Source organism: Schistocerca gregaria, chromosome 4, assembly GCF_023897955.1.
Source record: "Schistocerca gregaria isolate iqSchGreg1 chromosome 4, iqSchGreg1.2, whole genome shotgun sequence".
Taxonomy (NCBI): Eukaryota; Metazoa; Arthropoda; class Insecta; order Orthoptera; family Acrididae; genus Schistocerca; species Schistocerca gregaria.
In genome coordinates, this window is record NC_064923.1 from 419,713,497 (window position 1) to 419,734,504 (window position 21,008).

General features: G+C 39.1%; 1 protein-coding gene across 1 annotated transcript in view; it reads right to left on the bottom strand.

Moving 5' to 3' along the window:
- LOC126267035 (hexokinase type 2-like) overlaps positions 1-21,008 on the bottom strand; it is a 183,867-nt gene that overhangs the window by 58,439 nt on the left and 104,420 nt on the right. The window lies entirely within an intron of this gene.

Genomic DNA, 21,008 nt, shown 5'->3' on the forward strand with positions numbered 1-21,008 from the left:
AATGGAGATGCTTGTCATTCTGCCTGTGAACAAACCACTGTCCGACAGTGATTCCATCAACATTTTAAGTGTCAGATACTCCTTCCTGCTGTAGTATGTGTATATGTGTAGCCTGATGGCACTTCCATCAAAGTTGTCTGTTTCAGTCACACGACACGATTTCTTCCTTGACTTTCCAGGCGCCACAATACCAGGGTTCACAGCTGAATTGGCAGCCTCTTTATCATTTGTGACACTCTTCACTGTTGCCATAGAGATGTTCAATGCTTCTGCCCCTCTGTCCACCACTTTACTCAATGATATCAAAGGCTCGCCATTGTCCCTTTCCCTTTAAAAGTAAACATGCAATCTGTATATAAATTTGTGTGCTTGGGATTTCAGCCTAGCTCCTTTCCCAAAAGCCCACTTCTCTGCACTACATGCAGCCATTTTCCACTTATACACACTTTTCCACTTATAAACGCTTTTCCACTTATACACATGGCAAGAAACTCACAGAGGTGGCAGAATGCACATGTATGCACCCAAACCTGAACATAACATGTGGCACAACTGACTGAAAGCAGTGGTCATCCAGCACTATGGCAACACTGGGGCATTGCCACAGTAACGCAAACAAAAGCTCATGATCTGATTGGCCATCATGGATGTGCACAGCATGTCTCCAAGGCTGCATCAACTGTCAGAGCTCTCCTCTTGCTGTATAGAGTATATTGTCAACTGAAAAGCTTTTGCACATTCAGAGATCACCACGTGTGATGATACGTGCTTCAAATTGGTGTCATTTGTGATGAAACTGGTAATTTCTCACGGTTTGGCAGTTGTCACAGCTATGGTGACAGTGTATCAGGTGTGGTATTTTACATTTATTTATTTATTATATTGTAGCCTGTTACCTGTAATTTAAACATAGGTAGCATTAATTTATTGACAAATTATTGCTATCAAAAGCAATTTTTTCTTTCCTACACATCGGCAACTAATTACAGTAGATATGGTAGTCAGTGCAGACTATTATTCATCAATTCCCATTTTCTGGCTTCAAAAACCTCCAAAAGAGGTTGATTCCAATTTGTGGATTGAAGTTGCTGCAGGCAGAATTGGTACCACATGCCTCAGACGTAATTTATACACTTGTTTCCATTGCTGGCATTCCTTACAGTGGCTTTCATTCTGTCTAACAGACTGTTAGAGGCCCCCACCAATGACACCCACTGTCTACACCAAATGATGTCGTGCTGTACACATACCCAAGTCCAAACTTGGAAGTAGGGACGTTCATCAAGTACAACACTTGGCACTGAAAGCACATTTATTATGAACATCAAGTTACAGCAATAACAGAACTGAACTGCTGATTTTACAGTGCTACAATTTACACAAACATTAACTATTTCAGAATACACAAATAATACAAACATAAGAAATTTCTACAATCTTCCAAAACTGATAAACATTAAATAACAAATGCTTATTGGTGGTTGTGTTTGAACTGGCAACCTGTAGTATGACAGCCAGCAATTCTGTTGGCTATGCCCCATTGCATACATCACAGCTTGTGGCAATGTCAGCATATAGAGCACCTCACAAAATTTATAAATCTGCCTAGACATACACAGTTTGTGACATAGCAAATTTCAATATAATGATTGATTGAATGCCTTTGTGTGTGCAGTAATTATTCTAATCTTACCTTCACGATCCCTACATGAGTTGTACATAGAGGACTGTAGTATATCCCTAGAGTTATCACTTGAAGCTTGTTCTTAAAACTTTGTTAATAGACTTTCTCGACGTAGTTTACATCTGTCTTCACGCATCTGTGAGCTCAGTTCCTTCACTATCTCTGTGACACTTCAACACTCTCCCATGGATTAAACATACCTATGATCATTTGTACTGACCTTCTCTGTATACATTCAACATCCCCTGTTAGTCCTATCTGGTACGGGCCCATACATTTGAACCATATTCTAGGATAGGTTGCATGAGTGATTTGCAAGCAATCTCTTTTGTAGACTGGTTCCATTTCTACAGTACTCTACAATAAGCTGAAGTCTACCACCTGATTTACTCATGGCAGAGCCTATGTGATCATTCCATTCCAAATCCCTACAAAGTGTTACACTCAGGTATTTGTATGAGTTGGCCAATTCCGACAGTGATTCATTGATATTATAGTATTCCAACAGTGATTCGTTGATATTATATTCATAGGATACTATGTTTTTTTTCATTTTGTGAAGTGCACAACTTTACATTTCTGAACATTGAGAACAAATTCCCAATCTTTCCAACACATTAAAATCTTATCAAGATCTGACTGAATATTAAGGCACCTTCTTTGAGGTAGTACTCCATTATAGATAACTGTATCATCTGCAAAAAGCCTGATGCTACAGTTAATATTGTCTGCAAGATCATTAATATACAACATGAATAGCAAGTGTCCCAATGCACTTCCCTGTGGTACACCCAAAGTTACTTCTACATCTGGCAATTACTCTTCATCCAAGGTAACATGCTGCATCCTCCTGGTTGTCGTTGTTGGTTGACTTGGTGGAGGGGACCAAACAGTGATATCATCAGTCCCATGGGATTAGGGAAGGATGGGGATAAAGTTGGCTGTGCCCTTTTAAAGGAACCATCCTGGCATTTGCCTGAAGCGATCTAGGGAAATCACAGAAAAGTAAGAATAAATCGCACAGAGTTAAGTCTGGTAATATCCAATTCAACACTCCGGCAGTTGATCATCATTCCATCATAACTATGTTGTGACACACCTGCCCTCTTGTGTTGCATTCTGCAACTATGACACAGTGCATACCATGAATCAAAACTTGGAAAGATGCTCTACCCACTCACATGGGTCATTTTTTTATATGTCTCATAGTTTTTGTGCATTCATCTTCTGAAAGACTGAAGGTACTTTTGATTAACCCTGTAGATAACTGGCTGAGATCCTATGTAACTGAACAAATCATTCATCAGAGCTATGAAAAACAATTATCCCAGAATCCAGTCCTATGGCACTCCTGTCTTTATTCTCTTCAGAGTGTCTATTTTAAAGTGACAATATGCATCCTGTTGCTTAAAAATGTTTCTATTACAACTAAGGATGAGTTATGAGCTACTATTTTATGTTTTCATGTGCAGTAAGTCCTTGATTAATGATTTCAAGGACAGCAATGTCAGTATTCTTTTCTTGTTGGAAAGCTAACTAACTGTCCACCTGATTAGCTGAGTGGTTACATGCGTGCCCCTCATGTAGCAGGCCTGGGTTCGATTCCTGGCTGGGTTGGAGATTTTCTCCGCTTGTGGACTGGGCATTGTGTTGTCCTCTTCATCATTTGATCCTCATCACCGGCTGGCAAGTCGCCCAATGTGGCATCAATTGATATAAGACTTGCACTCGGCAGCCGAACTCCCCTGAATGGCGCCTCCCGACCAACAGTGCCATATGCTCATTTCCATTGTTACCTAACAAGTGGAGATATGATCATGCTTTTCAAAACAGTTGCACAGTTTATGATGCATCAGAGACTTAGATATTGTACAAAACATTGAGACAATAGAAACAGGTTGTAATTATGTGGGAGGTGCCTGTCTCCTTCCTTAGCAGGTATGACTGTAGAAAATTTTCAATGACCCGGAGAAAATTCCAGTTTCTAAGCACTTATTAAATATGGCACAGAGTGGTTTACAAAAAGGTTGGTTATTTTTCCTTTTGTCTTCACAATTGGCCGTTACAAATGCAACACTAGGAAGATAGCAAATAATGAAATTTTTCTTATTGTGCACATACACTAAGGTGACAAAAGTCATGAGATATCTCCTAATAATGTGTCTGACCTTTTCCCTGGCATAGTGCAGCAACTCGATGTGACATGGGCCATTGGAAGTCCTTGTGGAAGTACTGAATCATGCTGCCTCTATACCCATCCATAATTGTGAAAGTGTTGTTGGTGCAGGATTTTGTGCATGAACTGACTTCAATTATGTCCCATAAATGTTTGATGGGATCCATGTTGGGCAGTCTGGTTGGCCATACCATTTGCTCAAATTGTCCAAAATGTTCTCAAACCATTCATGAACAATTGTGGCCTGGTGGCCTGAAGCATTGTCATCCAATAAAATTCCATCATTGAATGGCTGAATATGGTCTCTAAGTAGTTGACATAACCATTTTCAATCAATGATTGGTTCAGTTTGACCAGAGGATCCAGTCATTCCATGTAAACACAGCCCACATCGTTATGGACCCACCACTAGCTTGCACATTGCCTTGCTGTCAACCAGGGTCCATGGCTATGTGGAGTCTGCACCACACTCAAACCCTACCATCAGCTCTTACCAACTGTAATTGTGACTCATCTGACTAGGTCATGATATCCGGTCATCTATGGTCCAACTGATATGGCCATGAGCCCAGGAGAAGTGCTTCAGGTGGTATGCTATTGTCAAAGGCATGCTCATTGGTCATCTGCTGCCATAGCCCATTAATTTCAAATTTCACCTCACTGTCCTAATGCATATGTTCAGTGTATATTCCACACTAATATTTGTAGTTATTTCATGCAATGTTGCTTGTCTGTTAGTAGTGAAATTTCTATGCAAATGCCACTGCTCTCGGTCATTAAGTGAAGGCCATTTGGCCACTGCATTGCTGTGGTGAGAGGTAAATCACTGAAATTTGGTACTCTTGGTACAAACTAGAAACTGTGGATCTTAACATATTGATTCCCATAATGATTTCTAAAATGGAAAGCCCCATGCGTCTAGCTCCAACTACAATTCCGGATTCAGCAGCTGTTAATTCCTATGGTGCATCAATAATCACTTTGGAAACCTTTTCACATGAACCACCCAAATTCAAATCACAACTCTGCTAATGCACTGCACCTTTATACCTCATGTGTATGATACTACCACCATCTGTATATGCACATACAGCTATCCCGTGAATTTTGTGATCTCAGTGAAGGCATAAATATATGATTAAATTTATAGGAAACTTGAGAGTGTACACGTTGAAAAATTTAATACACAAGAGCTCTCCCTCTGGCACCAACAATTGCTCTAAAACATCAGGGCACTGAGTCAAATTCAGCTTTGATGACACATACAGGAATATCACCCCATACTGCTTCAACTCTATGAGAGCATTCATGAGTTGCGGTGTTTGGTGACTGATGGCAGACAATGACCAAATGTTTGGGGTTGGTGAGAGATCCGGAGAATGTGGTGCAGAGGGCGGCAGCTGAACACTTTCTATATGAGGTATGTATGACAACATAGGCTGCAACCAGTCTCGTGTAATGCTATTGAAAAGGTAATATAATAAAGATCTCAAAGGTAGGTCACGACAATTGTCCTTAACATGACAGAAATGTAATACCTGCTGTCCAAATAAGGAGTCTGTGTTCCCAGTGGTACCTCCTCTCATAAAGCCAACTGCTGTGCCCACACAGCAGTGAATGCAGTTTGGCATCATTCATTCTCCTCAGAGCCTCAAGACATGGATATGTCCATCACGATGCTGTATGCAGAACAGTGTGTCATATGAAAAGACTAGCTTAGTGCCCTCTGCCTCGCTCATGTAGACTGTATGGTCTGCACAGATTTTTGTTTTTTGTTTTCCTTTAATTGAATTTTTAAGTTGTTCACAAAATGCAATACCTTCTAAACTTTTCTCACAAAATGACATCATAGAAGCATGGTCTTTGCCAAACATACTTCTGACCAAAATAGCTGTTCTGGTATGTGGAGTCTAAGGTTTTCATTGATCATGTCTTTTGTGTTCTTGTGGTGGTATTTCCATAGAAACTTTATCCCCTAACACAGGTTGAAAAATTTAATACACAAGAGCTGCCCCCTCTGGCAGCTACAATTGCTCTAATACATCAGGGCACTGAGTCAAACTGAGAAGTGAAATACTAGTTTTCAGAGATTTACCTCTCAAATTTTTTGTAATATAACGAAATATTTCCTTATATCTTAATAACAAGGATTCCAAGACTTACCAAGCGGGAAAGCGCCGGTAGATAGGCACAATGAATGAAAAAAAAACACACAAACACACACACACAGTCATTAATTTGAAATATTTCCTTAAAAATTTTCATCACTCATTCCCCCCCCCCCCCCCCCCCCCCAAATGATTTCCAAAAATGCTGAAACACATTGTTTTTTTTATTTCTGACTGAGAAGTCAAATACCAATTTTCAGAGATCTAGCTCTAAAAATACTTTAGTAGTTCTTTAATAACAATTTATTTAAAAAAACTTTCACCCACTGTTTTACCCACATACAGGTCAAGTTTCAAAAAAATGCTGTAACACATATTTCTTCATTTCTCACCAAGAAACAAAATACCAATTTTCATAGGTTTAGCTTCGAAATTGCCTTAATAGCGACATGATTTCAAAAAATCTTTCATCCCCTATTTCACTCCTTAGGTGTGGAATTTCAAAAACTCCCTCCTGAAGTGATGCCAGAGTATAAGATCGAAATCCCAAGCAATGATAAATCAGAAAATGAGTCAGTCAATCAGGACATTGCCTTTTGCATATAGAGATGATGTGGTACCATTCCTATGTCAGTGATGTCATTTGGCATACCACTGTTGGCACACCTGTCTCTGTTGCCATATAAAATAGCCATAACAATTGTTGTTGTGCTGACAGTCAATAGTTGTCCAAATGTAGCAACACTGTATATGTGGATACTTGTTTTGTTGCAAACAAGTACATTTCTTGACTCAAGGTGTGTGACATGGCAATACAATGCTGCATAGTCGAGCAAACAGTATGTTTGTCTTATTGGGCTGTAGTTATGTGAGGTCATTGAGATTCTGCATGGTGTTGACTATGGCCCTCCTCAGCCAATTTCCACATGGCAGTCATAATGAGAAACTGCAGTCTTGATAGCCATATCCTGCCATTGTCAAATTCCAGCAAAAGCTGTTGTACTTTTCTCCTCCTTACATGAGGCATAACACACCTTCTCATAAATGAACAGAAATCAGATTCGATTACTGTATGAGAAACACACTACACAACCTTTCCTTGTATACAGAAACAGCTCCTAACTGCTTTGTGCAGTTGTGATGAAATGGTAATTATATGCATATCCAAGCACTTGGTCCTACTTTCAAACTGGTTGCATACTGCCTTCAGGATATTGTAATTTCAGGCGACCAGTAATGAATGCAATCAGATATCTATTAATAGTCCATGCTTTAGTAGTTGGAGAACACAGAAGCAACTTTTGTCATCAAGTGAGGTCACTGAGATTCTGCATGTCTTTGGGTAAGGCCCCCTGAACACACAGATGCCTTATGTGCATCTGTGGGTTTGATTATATCCCAGTGGGAACCATACTTCCTAAGGATCACTGACCAAGCAGATCAGTTGCACATGTCCCTTTTGGGTTATATTGGAGGTCAGCTCATTTATTGTATTCAGAAAGTGACCATTTACATCATAAGGTTCACACATTAGGTATTGCATGTAGGTATGAGTATGCTCTTGTATATGATAATACATGCTGTCTTACATCTGTTGGAGTACTTTAAATATACTGTTCATAAGCTTATCTTTTAGCTACCAGCTTTGATAGAAAGCAAAACAAACAAAGATCTCTCTTAGAAACTGGCATACGTAAAATAAGAATGTAATTGTTCTGTTAAATTAATTAAAATTAGAGATTAAGAAAGTGTCCACAGTAAGAAACTAAGAATTTACTATGATGCAAAATTTATAGTGTGTTACATTAATGCAAAACTAGTAGAATAAAGAGGTACAGAAAGATGAAAGCAGATAAATGAAATCATATATGTAGCAACCATATCAATGCATTATCTGCTTACTGGAACACGTGAAGTGGTAAGACTCCAGTCACTGCTACATTAAAAAGAGTGTTGCCACAAGAATAATCTGTATGATGTGTAAAACAGCTATGTAAATGTAAGTCACAACTAGAAACTCTTGTTTTGTTAAAAAAGCAGGACTCAACATTGGGTACTATGAAATGAGGGTCATCACAATGTCATTCAACAAAATTGTGGCTGGGAGCAGTGACATACTCCTGTTATCCAAGCTGTAGGGAGGCTGTTGTGTGTGAGAGATCTGGAAGCAACTACAGATCTAGCCATTTTATGAGCTCAGGAACAACCGCAATACCTTCACCGAGCTCTGCAAATCAACAGATGGCAGTGTGGAATTTTTGGCAAGTGGTGGCTAAGGGTTAAGAGAAGCTGAACACACTAAGCAAAAGAATGTCAAGGAACTGTAGCACACAACTTATACTTTAAAATGTGAGTACAGTACACTGCTACACAGAAATCAACAGACTGAAGCAACATCTACATCTGCATCTACACCTATACCTACATCTACGTGCATACCCCGAAAATCATCATATTGTGCATTGCAGAGAGTGCGTTGTACCACTACTAGTCATTTCCCTTTCTGCTCCACTCACAAGCAGAGTGAGGGAAAAACAACTGTCTATATGCTTCCATATGAGCCATAATTCCTCTTATCTTATGTTCATGGCCCTTAAGTGAAATGTATGCTGGTGGCAGTAGGAGCATTCAACAGTCACCTCCAATTTCTCTAAATTTGTATAAATTTTCTCAGTAGTGTTTCTTGAAAAGAACATCACCTTGCCTCCAGGGAGTTCCATTTTAATTTCCAGAGATCTCTGTAACACTTGCACATTGATCCAACCTACAGGTAACAAACCTACAGCCCCGTCTCTGAATTGTTCCAATGTCCTCCTTTATCTGGTGGGAATCCCAAATACTCAAGGAGTACTCAAGAATGGGTTTCACTAGTGTTCTATATGCAGTCTCCTTTACAGGTGAACCACACTTTCCCAAAACTCTCCCAAAAAATCAAACCTGATCATTCGCCTTCATTCACCTTCCCCACTACAATCTTCACATGCTTCTTCAATTTCTTATCACTTTGCAACATTACACTCAGATATTTAAACAAAATGACTGTGCAAAGCAAGATGCTGCTAATGCTGTATGCAAACTTTACAGAATTAAGTTAAATTTTTTCTACATTTAGAGGTATTTGCCGTTCATCAACCAATTTGAAATTTTGTCTAAGTCATCTTGTACTATCCTACAGTCTCTCAACAATGACATGCTGTTCTATTCCTGCTAAAACAAAATCAACAACTTGACAGAAAGCACAAAACAAATATACTCCTATAAGTGATATTTCCTCTTCAATCAGTGAAAAGTGTAACAAGGACACAATAAAAGCAAACAAAGACATTCAATGTGTGAAATATAATAGCATACTTCATTTTTGGTGTCCTAAAATTGATTCCTCAATGAAAGAAAACAACAAACTTGTGATAAACTGGAAGCATGGGCAGTGCTGTGCTCTAAATTTGACTGGACAAAGAACAGCAGTGACAGTGAGGGTAATGATGGCATATGAGATGCATCTGAAAAGTTTGGTGAATGTTCTCAGCAGAAAAAGGAAACAAGAGTTGCAAGCAAAATACATTTACTGGCTTTTAAAGTAATTGCAATTAGCTGCAACATGTATATGATGTTAGTTGTAAAGCTGTTGGAAACTATCAACAAACACTTCTCTTGTAATCACTTGAAATGCTGTGGTCATGTGTTCTTGGATATCTGCATCATATGCTACTGTTTGTGAGCAATAGTACTTATGCTCTCCTTACTTGTCTTCAACTATTTTGCTTTCATTCTCAATGACAGCTACCGATCATCTGCAAGTATAAGTCACACTCGTTCAATGTAGTCTGTGATTGTATCTGTTGACTCAAATGAGAATCGTCCTCAACACCATCATTTCTATCTCTTAGACTTTTAAACCATTCAAAAACATGATTGTTGCTCACTGCTTCAAGCCAGTGCACTTGCACTGACATTCTGAGTCTCTGTTGTTGTTTTTCCTAATTTGAACGAAATGTGTTGTTCCTTTTTGCAATGAGGCAAATGCGAGAAATGCTTGTGGATGATTGGCGGCTGTCTTTGAGAATGAGACCAGTAGAGTTAAATAAGCAAGACAGTGTAAGCACTATTGTTCACCAACATTCACAGGCATTATGGATAGCCAACAATGCATAACCATGGTGTTTTGAGTGATTTCACAAGAAGCATTTGCTGACAGTTTCCAAAAGCTAAATGACTGATGTCAGAAGTGTGTTATAGCTAATGATGATTACTCTGAAGGTCAGTAAAGGTATTTTGTATTATTTTCTGAGACTGTTCTCTGACTTGTCAGATGCACATTGTAATATCACTTGTTGTTGTTGTTGTGGTCTTCAGTCCTGAGACTGGTTTGATGCAGCTCTCCATGCTACTCTATCCTTTGCAAGCTTCTTCATCTCCCAGTACTTACTGCAACCTACATCCTTCCGAATCTGCTTAGTGTATTCATCTCTTGGTCTCCCTCTATGATTTTTACCCTCCACGCTGCCCTCCAATGCTAAATTTGTGATCCCTTGATGCCTCAAAAGATGTCCTACCAACCGGTCCCTTCTCTTTTTTTAAAAGGTATGCCACAAACTCCTCTTCGCCCCAATTCTATTCAATACCTCCTCATTAGTTATGTGATCTACCCATCTAATCTTCAGCATTCTTCTGTAGCACCACATTTCGAAAACTTCTATTCTCTTCTTGTCCAAACTATTTATCATCCATGTTTCACTTCCATACATGGCTACACTCCATACAAATTCTTTAAGAAACAACTTTCTGACACTTAAATCTATACTCAATGTTAACAAATTTCTCTTCTTCAGAAACGATTTCCTTGCCATTGCCAGTCTACATTTTATATCCTCTCTACTTCGACCATCATCAGTTATTTTACTCCCTAAATAGCAAAACTCCTTTACTACTTTAAGTGTCTCATTTCTTAATCTAATTCCCTCAGCATCACCAGATTTAATTTGACTACATTCCTTTATCCTCGTTTTGCTTTTGTTGATGTTCATCTTATATCCTCCTTTCAAGACACTATCCATTCCGTTCAACTGCTCTTCCAAGTCCTTTGCTGTCTCTGACAGAATTACAATGTCATCGGTGAACCTCAAAGTTTTTATTTCTTCACCATCAATTTTAATACCTACTTCAAATTTTTCTTTTGTTTCCTTTACTGATTGCTCAATATACAGATTGAATAACATCGGGGAGAGGCTACAACACTGTCTCACTCCCTTCCCAACCACTGCTTCCCTTTCATGCCCCTCGACTCTTATAATTGCCATCTGGTTTCTGTACAAATTGTAAATAGCCTTACGCTCCCTGTATTTCATCCCTGTCACCTTCAGAATTTGAAAGAGAGTATTCCAGTTAACATTGTCAAAAGCTTTCTCTAAGTCTACAAATGCTAGTAATGTAGGTTTGCCTTTTCTTAATCTTTCTTCTAAGATAAGTCATAAGGTTAGCATTGCCTCACGTGTTCCAACATTTGTGCATAATCCAAACTGATCTTCCCAAGTTCTGCTTCTACCAGTTTTTCCATTCGTCTGTAGATAATTCGCGTTAGTATTTTGCAGCTGTGACTTATTAAACTGATAGTTCGCTAATTTTCACATCTGTCAATACCTGCTTTCTTTGGAATTGGAATTACTATATTCTTCTTGAAGTCTGAGGGTATTTCGCCTGTCTCATACATCTTGCTCACCAGACGGTAGAGTTTTGTCAGGACTGGCTCTCCCAAGCCCGTCAGTAGTTCTAATGGAATGTTGTCTACTCCCGGGGCCTTGTTTCGACTCAGGTCTTTCATTGCTCTGTCAAACTCTTCACGCAGTATCTTATCTCCCATTTCGTCTTCATCTACATCCTCTTCCATTTCCATAATATTGTCCTCAAGTACATCGTCCTTGTATAAACCCTCTATATACTCCTTCCACCTTTCCGCCTTCCCTTCTTTGCTTAGAACTGGGTTTCCATCTGAGCTCTTGATATTCGTAGAAGTGGCTCTCTTTTCTCCAAAGGTCTCTTTAATTTTCCTGTAGGCAGTATCTATCTTACCCCTAGTGATATGTGCCTCTACATCCTTACATTTGTCCTCTAGCCATCCCTGCTTAGCCATTTTGCACTTCCTGTCGATCTCATTTTTGAGACGCTTGTATTCCTTGCTCATTTTTGAGACGCTTGTATTCCTTTTTGCCTGCTTCATTTACTGCATTTTTATATTTTCTCCTTTCATCAATTAAATTTAATATCTCTTCTGTTACCCAAGGATTTCTATTAGCCCTCCTCTTTTTACCTACTTGATCCTCTGCTGCCTTCACTACTTCATCCCTCAGAGCTACCCATTCTTCTTCTACTGTATTTCTTTCCTCCATTCCTGTCAATTGTTCCCTTATGCTTTCCCTGAAACTCTCTACAACCTCTGGTTCTTTCAGTTTATCCAGGTCCCATCTCCTTAAATTAGCACCTTTTTGTAGTTTCTTCAGTTTTAATCTACAGTTCATAACCAATAGATTGTGGTCAGAGTCCACATCTGCCCCTGGAAATGTCTTACAATTTAAAACCTGATTCCTAAATCTCTGTATTACCATTATATAATCTATCTGATACCTTTTAGTATCTCCAGGATTCTTCCATGTATATAACCTTCTTTTATGATTCTTGAAACATGTATTAGCTATGATTAAGTTATGCTCTGTGCAAAATTCTACCAGACGGCTTCCTCTTTCATTTCTTCCCCCCAATCCTTATTGACCTACTATGTTTACTTCTCTCCCATATCACTTATAGATGATAAAATAAAGAGGAAATGTTTCTATATGTATAAAGTTTGACCATCAAAAGGAAGAGGCAAAACAGTATCGCAGAAGGTGTGCAAAACTGCAGACTTGCAGTTAGTGAATGAAAAGTTCTCCAGAAATAAAAGGCATATACATAAGTTCTAATCCTGGTCACCAGAGAAGCAAACTCAGGAATAAAGTATTAGGCAGCAGTAATGATGTACAAAGCTGTATGTTTACACATAACAGACTCAACATAGAGGTGAAAAATGTATGACAGAAGATGCACAAGAAAGCAAGAAGGAAAATTACCAGAAGAAAAAAAAACTCTTGTGTTGGCTGATACTGAGGATTCTGGTCTTCCTAAATGAAAATGTAAATTATAGGTACGTATTCTATTGAAGGCACAAGTAGTCCTGCTGCTCCATTTTTTTGTGTTATCAAAAACATAATACAGCACTTTGTGCACATGGGCACAAAAGACTACATTTTTTTTTCAGTGCAAGAGCTAATGATATTTACTGCAAGAACAAGAAATTCACAGTAGGAAACCTAAAACCAGTGTGTCTAACTTACATCAAACAAATGTTGCTAAAAGATATTTTCTCCCAAGCTGGTCCTGCGACTATGCTGAAATCACAAAATTTAGTGCTGGTCTCGAGACAACCTGTGAAAGCCACACAAGAGTGGTATCCATCTTAATCATAAAGATAAGAGACAAGTAACTCTACACACATGTAATTACATTAAAAATAGTACTGTGGAATTTAGCTCAACCTTGATAATACCACTTCAGTAATAATAACCAACCTGGCAGGAAAATGGAGGAATGGGGCCGGCACACGGTATAGTGGGTTCCCATGTAATATAATATTGTGCATAGTAAAAGCCATATGCCAAATAATGTTGTCACCCTCATAATCCCCAAGTGAAGAAAGAGAATAGCTATGATTGTACACATTACCCACACAGTACAGTGCAGTTTCCCAAAAAACATCAGGAACAAGGAAGTACATTACCTCAAAAAGATAACCCCAAGTGCAAAGTATCACATTCTTGCATACCAATGTGCCATCTCTAAATATAAAGTTAATGAATTTTGTAACTGGCTGGAAAACTAAAACTGCAAAGTACTATTACTAAATGAGCACTGACTGAGACATGAAGAACTAAAATTAAGTGTTCCATATGGGAATGACTTGACAACTATCTACCACAGAACAATGGCAAAACATGTTGGTTTATCTGTCTATTTTAAAAATACTGTGAACTTAATTGATGAAGTTATGGATGTAATTGAAATGTGCCCAGAGACAAAATATGAAACTTCAGTTGGAATTATAACTGCTTCGATATACTGCCTCTTGAGTCACAACAAAGACTTGTTTCTGAGCCTGCTGAAGAAACAGATACTCTAGCTATTTAAACATATTGAGTACAGAATATTAATATTTGGTGACATCAATATAGCCATTAGTTTTAAGAATAGAAATGTTAACTTCTGATAAATACATTAATATCTTTTAATTTCTGTTGCATTAATGGAAAATCCACAAGGCAGACAGCATGCTTATATAACATTATGTGTAATTTTCATCTAAACAAAGTAGAATCTGACAAAGTCAGATTTTACAGTTCTGATCATGATGGACTATGGTTCAAATGTCTCTGAGCACTATGGGACTTAACATCTGAGGTCATCAGTCCCCTAGAACTTAGAACTACTTAAACCTTACTAACCTAAGGACATCACACACATCCATGCCCGAGGCAGGATTCAAACCTGCGACCATTGCAGTCAGGTGGTTCCAGACTGAAGTGCCTAGAAACGCTCAGCCACACCAGCTGGCGATGGACTATGGCTCAGATAAATTCGTAACAGTATTAAAGTGGAACCTGCACTGAACATAGAAGAACTACAAGACTGATTACTGACTCAAAGCTACGTCAGCTGAAAAATTAACTGAAGACAATAAACTGGGACAAAATAATAACCAAAGAAGATGTTAATGAATTGCCCAATTTTTAGACCTGAACCAAGCAAGCAGAGTCACTGAACTCAACCATGAAATACGGTACACCCCACATGTAAGTAAAATAAGAATCATGATGTACTGTATCAAAGCGAAGGTTACAAGGAAATATTTATGAATGTGATAAAGCTTTACACATATGAAACCAAAGTAGGAGTGCAAAACAAATTATACATACACTTATACTGAACTCAGCTTAGTGAATAAATGCAAAGCTGTGTGGGAAATTATCAGAAAAGAAATAAACTGAGATGACAAAGTACACTAGAAATTAATTCCACCAAAGATCCTAAATGTTTATTTAGTCAGTCATCACTCAGATGAGAACAATGTGGAGGATGTGGGTAAGGCAGAGGCACTATTGCCAGTAACAAACAATAAAGCAACACACAACTTTTGCTGAACTCGTTGCAGCAGAGAAGGTGGTCACTGAATCAGCAGCAAAATTCTAAAGCAGAGGATTAATATGGCCTCTCAAATTATATTATTAAATAAACAAACAAACAAATTGTAATCCTATTGAGTAAAATATTTAATAAAATCTTAAATGAAGGCAATTATGCAGAATGTCTAAAATACCTGTAATCAAACCAGTACTTAAGAAAGCACATGTAGCCTCTCAGGATAACTATTAACCTATATCATTTACATCTATACATTAAAAAAAATAGAATACTGCATGCAAAAACAGATGAGCCAATATTTGCAGTATAATGATATACTTAATATAGGTTCAGGTTCAGATTTTCAATAAGCAGTTAAGAATATGGCAGCAAAGATATACAACTGTTTCAAAAATAAAGAGATAATCTGCATAATACTGTTGGATCTAAGTAAAGCATTTGATATGGATTCCCACAATATTCTTCTCAGAAAACTCCACCTCTAAGGAGCAGCAGCAAAGGTCCTGTCCCTAATGCAGTCTTACTTGAACAATAGAAGACATTTAGTGAAAATAAATAGTCAAAAGACAGATTGTCTTCCAGTTACAAAAGGTATACCTCAGGGATCTGTTCTTGGATGTTTTTTGTTTATTATTTACATAAATAATTTGCTCACAGTTGTGACAGGTGATGCATTAAACAGCACTCATCACATGTCATACTAACTTCAGAAATGTCCAAACTAGTATGGTGGTAGTGACAGAGAGATTTAGTAATTGGTTTAAGGCAAATGTACTACTGAAGGTAGCCTAGGTCATGTCATCTATCTGCAATACACGTTGAGAAGCAGTGTCAGTAAAGAATTCCTGTTATGTGCATATTTCAGAGTCTTCCACTCCCACCCAAGGTATGCAATAATACCAAAGGATAATTTGTAGGCTCAAAATTAGTATTCAAATTGCAAAAGAAATTTATTAGGTGCATTCCAGGTCTTAACTCAGGCAAATCATGTAGAGATTATTTCAAACAACTTAAGATAATAACAGTACCGGCATTCCAGAAGTGTCCAATTCCACCCATCTGCTTTGACCCATAACATCGTAAGTATGGTGGAAATAGCCATTCTCAGTGTCTCCAATATGGCGCTTATGCTGTCATTACATACACATGGCAACAAACATGAAAATAAATATAAATAAGACAATAGCATATACCTCCAAAAATACAATCAAACTAATGGAACAACCATGGGAAATTGGGGATTTTAGGGGGGACAAGCTAATTATAACAGTAAAAAACACACCATGATCCCAAAATACACAAAATGATGAAAAAATAAATCCACAGGAATTGGATGATTCCCCTGACCTATATAGCTCAACCGCAACTGCCAATACCACAAAAACAACACCTACAACTACGAAAACAAAAAAACCAACACATACAACTACAAAAAATAAAACCAAAACCAATACACATCCAAAAACCCAAAAATCAAACGTCCCTACAGAAATTAAAACACTATCAATACACCATAAAAACACACAACATCACGACTCAGGAAGAGTAGACTAAAAAAAAAAAAAAAAAAACAGTTACTTAACACCAACAAATTCTGGCACGGCTGACTACATCGGCCACCCCAACCACCCACCCATGAGTCTAAAACAAGAAAAACTAACAAAGAAACTCCCAAACCAACCACAACAAAAATAAAAAAACATAGCACCGTTACATTCATCATTATATCCATACCTAACAACAAAAGCCACACAGCAAATTAAATGTCTTACCATACCACAAACAGCAAACCAGCTCAAATGCCCCCAGTAAAACACATTACATCAGCATGAGGCACCATCAAACAAAAGAAGACTTCTACAAACACAACCAACTCATAAACTTCACATGCTAATGGCATCACACATCATAACACCCTTACATCATGGGTCAAAGCAGACGCAGGAATTGGTCACTTCCATTGGCCTACAGTACCTAGGACTATCGATAATGGCCTCGTATTCATCAAAGAAAGCTTAAGTACTTATCACCTATGGAGGCAGGTCAATCTATGACTGTAACACAAGAAGTGGGCAGACATTTAACATTCCATATGCTACTTCAGTAAAGAGGTATAACAGCTATAAATGTTTTGGTAGTGTCTACTTCAACAGATTGCCTGAAAGTGCCTACATGTTGCCCATAAATAAATTTAAAACTAGCGTTTCAAAATGGATAAAAGTAAAGGATTTTACTGTGCTCAAAAGTTCCAGGAGTGTGTATTGAATGACAAACATTTCTTAGATAAGTGAACTATAAATGAGTCAAACTCACACACTCATGGTCACTGCCTCTGGCCCCTGTGACCCAACTGCAGACTGCAACAGCATCTGATGTGAGCAGCCATCTGGGGTGGATGGGAAAGTGTTGTGCTACCTGTGAGTCCATGCAGGGATTTGGTGGCTACAGGATAGGATTGTTAGGTGCAGAGTCAGGAGGCTGTGCAAGGAGAGGGGAGAATGGTGGGTGGAAAAGGGACAGGGGAGATGAAAGAAGTAGAGTAGAGGAAAAGACTATTGGAACAGAAGGCATGTGCAGTGCTGGAGTGAATAGGGGATAGGAAGGTGGAGGATGATACTAGCAAAGGTTGTGGCCAGGAAGGTTACAGGTATGACAGATATGTTGCAGGGAGAGTTCCCACCTGCATAATTTAGAAAATCTGGTGTTGGCAGTAAGGATCCAGATGGTGCAGGCTGTGAGGCACTTACTGAAGTGAAGTACATTGTGTTGGGCAGTGCATTCAGCAACTGGGTTGTCCAGCTGTCTCTTGACAGTGACAATTCTTTAGACAGATAACATGTTAGCTGTCATGCACATGTAGAAAGCAGCACAGTTGTTGCAGCTTAGTTTCTAGACCATATGGCTGCTTTCAGCAATGGTCCTGCCTTTGATGGGATAGGAGATGTTTGTTCTGGGACTGGAATAGATGGTGCATGGGGATGTGTGAAACAGGTCTTGCATCTAGATCTATTCTAGGGATATGAGCCATGAGGCAAGGGATTGGGAGCAGGGCTGGATAGGGATGGACAAGAATATTGTAAGGTTCAGTGGCCAACAGAATACCACTGTGGGATAGGTGAGGAGGATAGTGAGTAGGGTATTCTGCATTTCAGGGCATGATGAGAGGTAGTTAAAACCTTAACAGAGAATGCAATTCAGTTGCTCCAGTCGTGGGGGACACTAAGTCACAATAGGAGTGCTTCCCTATGGTCAGACAGTGGGTATGTGGGAGATGGAAGGTGACTAGAGAGACAAGGTATGGGAGACCTGTTTCTGAACAAAGTTGGTAGGGTAAGTTTGGTCTGTGAAGACACCTGTGAGACCCTTGGAATATTTCAAGAGGGACTGCTCATCACTACATATGTGACACAAGCATGGATCGCTAGGATGTATGGAAGAGACTTCTTGGTATGGAATGGGTGGCAGCTGTTGAAGTGGATGTATTGTTGGTGATTGGTATGTTTGATGTGAATGAAGGTACTGATCCTTGAGATGGAGATCAACATCAATGAAGATGACTTGTTTTATTGGGAAGACCAGCTGAAATGAATGAGGGAGAAAGTGTTAAGGCGCTGGAGGAATACAGGTAGGGTGTCCTCAACAATGGTCCAGATCATGCAGATGTCATCAATGAATTTGAACAATGTGAGGAGTTTGGGATTCTGGGTGGTTAAGAAGGATTCTTGTAGATGTCCCATGAATATGTTGGCATAGGATGTGGGTACTCATTGCTGTACTAATGGATCTGGTTGTAAGTGATGCCTTTCAAGGAGAAGTAATTGTGGGTGAGGATATAGTTGGTTGAGGTAACTGGGATGAAGCTGGTAGATCTGGAGTCAGTCAGGCATTGGGAAAGGTAGGTTCAATAGTGGCCAGGTCATGGGCATTAGGGATGTTGTGTAAGGGAAGTGTGACAACAACGTCAAGCAGAGCACTGGGTGGTAAAGGAACAGGAACTGTGGAAATTCAGTGGAGAAATTGGTTGGAGTCTTTTATTAGGAAGATATGTTACAGGTAATAGGCTGAAGGTGTTGGTCAATGAGAGCAGAGATTCTCTCAATGAGCACATAATAACCAGCCACAACAGAGCATCCTGGGTGGTTGAGTTCATGGACTCTAGGAAAGATGTAGAAAGTAGGACTGTGGGGAGTGTAAGGGGTGGGGAGAGAGGCAGATGCAGGGGAGAGTTTCTGGGGCCTAAGGATATGAGAAGAGACTGGAGATCCCACTTGATTTCTGGAATGGTGTCACTGTTTCAGAGTTCATTGGTGAACAAATCTGGTAGCTGGTGGAGTGATTTGGGGGCAGTGGGATTGATCACAGTTGAATTGAGGAGTGAACTGAGTCAGGCTGGGTTAAGTATTGATTTTAGATTGAATCTTATTGATAAGGTTGGTGGCAAGAATGTTTCCACATCAGGGACTGGGAGTAGGCGAAAAAGTCTGTAACAAATCCAGCATCATTAAATTTGAGAATGGGGTAAAAGGTGGGAATGAGGCTTTGGGAGAACAGGTTTATGACTGTGTCTGTGGTCTATATAGGTTCTGGACTTTGTATGGTGGTGGTAGAGGGCTTCTAAGGATGTAGTAAATTTAATAGGTCTGCAAGACAGCGTTTGTCAACTATGAGGGGGTGTGGGGAAGGTTTGCATGCACTTGTAGAGATGGTGGATAGTGGTAATCCTAGGTAGGAGTAGGAAGTGAACGGGCTGTAGAGATTTTTGAGGTGGGGATGTGCATGCTGCTCTGATGTTTTGAGGTTAAGGGTTCCAATTAGTGGCACAGGGTGTGAAAATTTGGGATTCATAAAAGGAGAATTTTATGGATGGAGAGGAGGTATTTCAAGGAGGTTTGAGCCTGACTTATATACCGGGTGATCAAAAAGTCAGTATAAATTTGAAAACTTAATGATCATGTGCTCAGCCGCCACTTTCGTCATGCTTGGCCTCCCAGGTCTCCAGACCTCAGTCCGTGCAATTATTGGCTATGCGGTTACCTGAAGTCAAAAGTATTGTGATCGACCGACATCTCTAGGGATGCTGAAAGACAACATCCAACACCAGTGCCTCACCATAACTCCTGACATGCTTTACAGTGCTGTTCACAACATTATTCCTTGACTACAGCTATTGTTGAGGAATGATGGTGGACATATTTAGTATTTCCTGTAAAGAACATCATCTTTGATTTGTCTTACTTTGTTATGCTAATTATTGCTATTCTGATCAGATGAAGCACCATCTGACGAACATTTTTTGAACTTTTTTTTTTTTTTTTTTTTTGTTCTAATAAAACCCCTTGTCAATCCAAGCATGTGTATCAATTTGTACCTCTCTATCTACATTATTCCGTGATTTATTCAGTTTTCAAATTTGTACTAACCTTTTGATCACCCGGTAATTCTGCAGGACTAAATTGCTGACAATTATGGACTGCTAACCCTCCCCCTCCCCACCTCATGCTACCTTACCCCAATCACCCAATCCAGACTGCTGCTCACATCAGATGCAGTCGCAATGTGCAGTCAGACCACAATAGTCAGAGACACTGGCCTTCAAGTGTGAGTTGTGCTTGTGTGAATGTATGTGTGCTTTTTATTTACAATAAAGGTCTTTTGGCTGAAAGATTAAGTGTTCATCAATCTTCTCAGTGTCACTTTCTGTGACTCAATGCCTCCTCTATGTGGTAAGTAGCAATCTATCATTTTAATCATATTGTTGTTATTCCATCCTGGACTTCCCATTGTTTGATTTTACCTAATGGCTTTCCTTCCATCC